Here is a 7,403-nt window from a genome sequence, read left to right as displayed (position 1 = left end):
GAATAGAGGGAGGAGTCTATAGTTTGGCGCAGTGGCACAGATAGAATAGAGGGAGGAGTCTATAGTTTGACACAGTGGCCCAGATAGAATAGAGGGAGGAGTCTATAGTTTGACACAGTGGTACAGATAGAATAGAGGGAGGAGTCTATAGTTTGACACAGTGGTACAGATAGAATAGAGGGAGCAGTCTATAGTTTGACACAGTGGTACAGATAGAATAGAGGGAGGAGTCTATAGTTTGGCGCAGTGGTACAGATAGAATAGAGGGAGGAGTCTATAGTTTGGCGCAGTGGTACAGATAGAATAGAGGGGGGAGTCTATAGTTTGACACAGTGGCCCAGATAGAATAGAGGGAGGAGTCTATAGTTTGGCGCAGTGGTACAGATAGAATAGAGGGAGGAGTCTATAGTTTGACACAGTGGCACAGATAGAATAGAGGGAGGAGTCTATAGTTTGGCGCAGTGGTACAGATAGAATAGAGGGAGGAGTCTATAGTTTGACACAGTGGTACAGATAGAATAGAGGGAGCAGTCTATAGTTTGACACAGTGGTACAGATAGAATAGAGGGAGGAGTCTATAGTTTGACACAGTGGTACAGATACAATAGAGGGAGGAGTCTATAGTTTGATGCAGTGGTACAGATAGAATAGAGGATGGAGTCTATAGTTTGGCGCAGTGGTACAGATATAATAGAGGGAGGAGTCTATAGTTTGACACAGTGGTACAGATAGAATAGAGGGAGGAGTCTATAGTTTGACACAGTGGTACAGATATAATAGAGGGAGGAGTCTATAGTTTGATGCAGTGGTACAGATAGAATAGAGGATGGAGTCTATAGTTTGACACAGTGGTACAGATAGAATAGAGGGAGGAGTCTATAGTTTGACACAGTGGCACAGATAGAATAGAGGGAGGAGTCTATAGTTTGACACAGTGGTACAGATATAATAGAGGGAGGAGTCTATAGTTTGACACAGTGGTACAGATAGAATAGAGGGAGCAGTCTATAGTTTGACACAGTGGTACAGATAGAATAGAGGGAGGAGTCTATAGTTTGGCGCAGTGGTACAGATAGAATAGAGGGAGGAGTCTATAGTTTGACACAGTGGCACATATAGAATAGAGGATGGAGTCTATAGTTTGACACAGTGGTACAGATAGAATAGAGGATGGAGTCTATAGTTTGACACAGTGGTACAGATAGAATAGAGGGAGGAGTCTATAGTTTGGCGCAGTGGTACAGATAGAATAGAGGGAGGAGTCTATAGTTTGACACAGTGGCACAGATAGAATAGAGGGAGGAGTCTTTAGTTTGGCGCAGTGGCACAGATAGAATAGAGGGAGGAGTCTATAGTTTGACACAGTGGCACAGATAGAATAGAGGATGGAGTCTATAGTTTGACACAGTGGTACAGATAGAATAGAGGATGGAGTCTATAGTTTGACACAGTGGTACAGATAGAATAGAGGGAGGAGTCTATAGTTTGGCGCAGTGGTACAGATAGAATAGAGGGAGGAGTCTATAGTTTGACACAGTGGCACAGATAGAATAGAGGGAGGAGTCTATAGTTTGGCGCAGTGGTACAGATAGAATAGAGGGAGGAGTCTATAGTTTGACACAGTGGTACAGATAGAATAGAGGGAGCAGTCTATAGTTTGACACAGTGGTACAGATAGAATAGAGGGAGGAGTCTATAGTTTGGCGCAGTGGTACAGATAGAATAGAGGGAGGGGTCTATAGTTTGACACAGTGGTACAGATATAATAGAGGGAGGAGTCTATAGTTTGATGCAGTGGTACAGATAGAATAGAGGATGGAGTCTATAGTTTGACACAGTGGTACAGATAGAATAGAGGGAGGAGTCTATAGTTTGACACAGTGGCACAGATAGAATAGAGGGAGGAGTCTATAGTTTGGCGCAGTGGTACAGATATAATAGAGGGAGGAGTCTATAGTTTGATGCAGTGGTACAGATAGAATAGAGGATGGAGTCTATAGTTTGACACAGTGGTACAGATAGAATAGAGGGAGGAGTCTATAGTTTGACACAGTGGCGCAGATAGAATAGAGGGAGGAGTCTATAGTTTGGCGCAGTGGTACAGATATAATAGAGGGAGGAGTCTATAGTTTGATGCAGTGGCACAGATAGAATAGAGGGAGGAGTCTATAGTTTGACACAGTGGCACAGATAGAATAGAGGGAGGAGTCTATAGTTTGATGCAGTGGCACAGATAGAATAGAGGGAGGAGTCTATAGTTTGGCGCAGTGGTACAGATAGAATAGAGGGAGGAGTCTATAGTTTGACACAGTGGCACAGATAGAATAGAGGGAGGAGTCTATAGTTTGGCGCAGTGGTACAGATAGAATAGAGGGAGGAGTCTATAGTTTGACACAGTGGCACAGATAGAATAGAGGGAGGAGTCTATAGTTTGGCGCAGTGGCACAGATAGAATAGAGGGAGGAGTCTATAGTTTGACACAGTGGCACAGATATAATAGAGGGAGGAGTCTATAGTTTGATGCAGTGGTACAGATAGAATAGAGGGAGGAGTCTATAGTTTGACACAGTGGTACAGATAGAATAGAGGGAGGAGTCTATAGTTTGGCGCAGTGGTACAGATAGAATAGAGGGAGGAGTCTATAGTTTGGTGCAGTGGTACAGATATAATAGAGGGAGGAGTCTATAGTTTGACACAGTGGTACAGATAGAATAGAGGGAGGAGTCTATAGTTTGGTGCAGTGGTACAGATAGAATAGAGGGAGGAGTCTATCGTTTGGCGCAGGGGTACAGATATAATAGAGGGAGGAGTCTATAGTTTGACACAGTGGCACAGATAGAATAGAGGGAGGGGTCTATAGTTTGATGCAGTGGTACAGATAGAATAGAGGGAGGGGTCTATAGTTTGGCGCAGTGGTACAGATAGAATAGAGGGAGGAGTCTATAGTTTGGTGCAGTGGTACAGATATAATAGAGGGAGGAGTCTATAGTTTGACACAGTGGTACAGATAGAATAGAGGGAGGAGTCTATAGTTTGGTGCAGTGGTACAGATAGAATAGAGGGAGGAGTCTATCGTTTGGCGCAGTGGTACAGATATAATAGAGGGAGGAGTCTATAGTTTGACACAGTGGCACAGATAGAATAGAGGGAGGAGTCTATAGTTTGATGCAGTGGTACAGATAGAATAGAGGGAGGAGTCTATAGTTTGATGCAGTGGTACAGATATAATAGAGGGAGGAGTCTATAGTTTGACACAGTGGTACAGATAGAATAGAGGGAGGAGTCTATAGTTTGGCGCAGTGGTACAGATAGAATAGTGGGAGGAGTCTATAGTTTGGCGCAGTGGTACAGATAGAATAGAGGGAGGAGTCTATAGTTTGGCGCAGTGGCACAGATAGAATAGAGGGAGGAGTCTATAGTTTGACACAGTGGCACAGATAGAATAGAGGGAGCAGTCTATAGTTTGAAACAGTGGCACAGATAGAATAGAGGGAGGAGTCTATAGTTTGATGCAGTGGTACAGATAGAATAGAGGGAGGAGTCTATAGTTTGGCGCAGTGGTACAGATAGAATAGAGGGAGGAGTCTATAGTTTGGCACAGTGGTACAGATAGAATAGAGGGAGGAGTCTATAGTTTGGCGCAGTGGTACAGATATAATGGAGGGAGCAGTCTATAGTTTGGCGCAGTGGCACAGATAGAATAGAGGGAGCAGTCTATAGTTTGAAACAGTGGCACAGATAGAATAGAGGGAGGAGTCTATAGTTTGGCGCAGTGGTACAGATATAATGGAGGGAGCAGTCTATAGTTTGGCGCAGTGGCACAGATAGAATAGAGGGAGCAGTCTATAGTTTGAAACAGTGGCACAGATAGAATAGAGGGAGGAGTCTATAGTTTGGCACAGTGGTACAGATATAATGGAGGGAGCAGTCTATAGTTTGGCGCAGTGGCACAGATAGAATAGAGGGAGGAGTCTATAGTTTGGCGCAGTGGTACAGATATAATGGAGGGAGCAGTCTATAGTTTGGCGCAGTGGCACAGATAGAATAGAGGGAGCAGTCTATAGTTTGAAACAGTGGCACAGATAGAATAGAGGGAGGAGTCTATAGTTTGGCACAGTGGTACAGATATAATGGAGGGAGCAGTCTATAGTTTGGCGCAGTGGCACAGATAGAATAGAGGGAGGAGTCTATAGTTTGACACAGTGGCACAGATAGAATAGAGGGAGGAGTCTATAGTTTGAAACAGTGGCACAGATATAATGGAGGGAGCAGTCTATAGTTTGGCGCAGTGGTACAGATAGAATAGAGGGAGGAGTCTATAGTTTGGTGCAGTGGTACAGATAGAATAGAGGGAGGAGTCTATAGTTTGGCGCAGTAGTACAGATAGAATAGAGGGAGGAGTCTATAGTTTGGCGCAGTGGCACAGATAGAATAGAGGGAGGAGTCTATAGTTTGACACAGTGGCACAGATAGAATAGAGGGAGCAGTCTATAGTTTGAAACAGTGGCACAGATAGAATAGAGGGAGGAGTCTATAGTTTGATGCAGTGGTACAGATAGAATAGAGGGAGGAGTCTATAGTTTGGCGCAGTGGTACAGATATAATGGAGGGAGCAGTCTATAGTTTGGCGCAGTGGCACAGATAGAATAGAGGGAGGAGTCTATAGTTTGACACAGTGGCACAGATAGAATAGAGGGAGGAGTCTATAGTTTGAAACAGTGACACAGATATAATGGAGGGAGCAGTCTATAGTTTGGCGCAGTGGTACAGATAAAATAGAGGGAGGAGTCTATAGTTTGGCGCAGTGGTACAGATATAATAGAGGGAGGAGTCTATAGTTTGACGCAGTGGTACAGATATAATAGAGGGAGGAGTCTATAGTTTGACGCAGAAGTACAAGACGAACGGAGCAAGGAGTCTGTTTCTTCTTTGCAGTTTGAGTCGGTGACTCCGAGTGAAAGGAACGTGAGAGAGGAAAAATAGCTATAACTTGCATATTTACAATATTAACTATGTGCACAAATCATTTACACAGTTTAATAAAGAGTTTGGCCTTTCATTAAACTATTTTGTTTGTCTGCAGGTCTGCCGGTCCCTGGGTGGGGTATTGCTCTGCTGGTTCTGATGTCGCTGTTCTTTGCCGCCGTCTTGATATGCATGTGCTGCGCGGTAAGTGTAATGAAGACGGATTAAAGACAGGTAGTTAGAGATAGGATGTTTTCTGTTAAAGATTTGGAAATAGTAAGACAGATTAAATACAAAATGAATATAAAGCAGGAGGACTGGCTTCTATTTTCTACTTTACTCGGTTTTTACACAATGGAAGAAAGTCACCTAATTAGGAAGCATTTAGATACCCGCACTCATCACATTCATAATCAGAGGACAATTATCTAAACGGGGAAAATGTAACTCTTGAATCCCAATTTACAGCACTCTGGGCACGCTACTGCATTATCAGCCTGAGATATTATGAGATAAGAGATACCAAATATCCTCCGCAAAATTGGTAAAGAAAGAACAAATAAACGACAGATTAAAGTAATGTAAATGGATATCGTCTTATCGTCTTGGGTTTCCTGAACATCATTCTATTTTATAAATGAAAGGGCTCAGTAGTGAAGAGGTTAAAATACATTTTGTCATGGGGTTAGTCTGAATGCTCTTGAGTGGTGGGATTGTATGCCTATACGTGTATGAAAACAATGTTAAAAACGTGAGATTGTGATAATGTCCTTTTCAGAATAACGACGGATGTTTAGTTACATTGTACCTATAGATACAGTTGTCAAATCATTTCATTGTCTGTTATTTTTGTGTTTCAGCCTGTGTGTTGCAGAGGTAATGGAATGGATGCCCAAGGGGGGATGTCCTCTGTCTTTGACAGACTGGCATTTTGGAAATAAAGAACGTCTCCTGGACTTGCATTGCATCCTGGCACCTGTCTCATGCGAAGATCTTGAATTGTGTGTTTACATTGAATTGTTTGTTTACATTGATTTCTTGTCCTCGGTCGTTCTATATGTCACACTCTAATTGATGCCATCAGTAGCACAGAGGATGTAGTTGATGTGAATCACTAAGCCTCTCACCTTGCTTTTTTAATTACATATATCAACACAAACAAATCTTATCATATTCCAATAACCTGATTCATCAAGCTCTCATCAATATTAAACAATGCATTATTTTTCTTGAAGTGGATTTAATGCATGCCAACAGGGCTAATCACTAGATTCTGAAATTTTGTTAGTTAAATGAGAGTTGAAAAATCAAGGTTGGGATCATACTTTGAATTGAATTTGATTCTCTACAACTCAGAGTTTAGTGAAAAGCCCTGTAGCATTCCTATGTCCCACATATCATGATTTGAATTATGCTTCCAGTATGTTAAAGGGACAGAAGACTAGGCACCACAATCACGTTATCTTACAGATGTGATTATTGTGTTTTTAGATGGGGCTCTGAATGAAAATGGTGTCAATTCTGCAGTTTTTGCAGTTCACATGCTTACATGTGGCATTGGATTCAGTGCTCCTGTTAAAAAAAAGTATTGGATTGGCAGAGTATGGCTTGTCACAAGTGCCCTGAGTGCTTCTCTTTGAGAAGCATTTGATTGGTCAAAAGTCATCAGAACTGATAATGTAATTAGAGTTGCATCGGGCTTAAATGAGTAGACTATGACAGAGCTGGGATAAAAGTGAGATTAATTGTCTTTTTATTTAATTAAAAATAATAATAACATACTTTTTTTTTCTCTGCTTTTGTTTTTCTAATAAACTTTCTTTTCTCAAAAATGTTGCTGTTTTGGGGCATTAAATCAATAACATTTTGTATTTATTTGAAATAATGGAATTATATATTAAGACGTCTTTGAAATAAAGTTAAATTCCTGTATATGTATAGATTATCTAAAATAAATGATTACATTGTGTGGCAATAAATCATTGATTCTGTTGTATATTATACCATTTATATATTTTTTAAACAATCTAGCATGCAAAAGAGATTAATATTGGGAATAATTTTCGTTCAATAATCCATGGAGTAATGTCCATCCAAGTTTCTGGATCAGCAGCTGTGATCATTTTCATTCTGGTTCTAAAATATCTCTGCTCAGTAAAAGGTGGTGAATGCGCACCAACTAATGCAATAAGAACTGTTCGTGACCAACTGATTTAACCAGGGTAAAAAGTAAAGAAAAAGTAAAGAAAAAGTAAAGAAAAAGTAAAGAAAAAGTAAAGAAAAAGTAAAGAAAAAGCAAAAAGACTTTCTGCAGCTGTTTGAAATATACTCTATAAACATGTGTTTAAACAAAAGCACAATGTTTTATAGAACCTATAGATTTAAATATTAATGGGTCCAGAAATTGAAAAGGTTAGAAACATATAAACATAGAATGT

The 7,403-nt window shown here is 40.8% G+C and overlaps 1 long non-coding RNA gene across 1 annotated transcript in view; it reads left to right on the top strand.

Moving 5' to 3' along the window:
- The window catches only part of LOC134573328 (uncharacterized), a 9,051-nt gene extending 2,184 nt beyond the window's left edge, over nucleotides 1-6,867 (top strand). The window contains exons 2-3 of the long non-coding RNA XR_010085318.1: nucleotides 5,084-5,169; nucleotides 5,826-6,867. This is a non-coding gene — a long non-coding RNA (uncharacterized LOC134573328). The remainder of the gene's footprint in view (nucleotides 1-5,083; nucleotides 5,170-5,825) is intronic.
- Nucleotides 6,868-7,403: the final 536 nt, after the last annotated feature.

This window comes from Pelobates fuscus, chromosome 9, assembly GCF_036172605.1.
Source record: "Pelobates fuscus isolate aPelFus1 chromosome 9, aPelFus1.pri, whole genome shotgun sequence".
Classification (NCBI taxonomy): Eukaryota; Metazoa; Chordata; class Amphibia; order Anura; family Pelobatidae; genus Pelobates; species Pelobates fuscus.
Note: the sequence above shows the minus strand (reverse complement) of the source record. Positions and strands in the feature narration are given on the sequence as shown.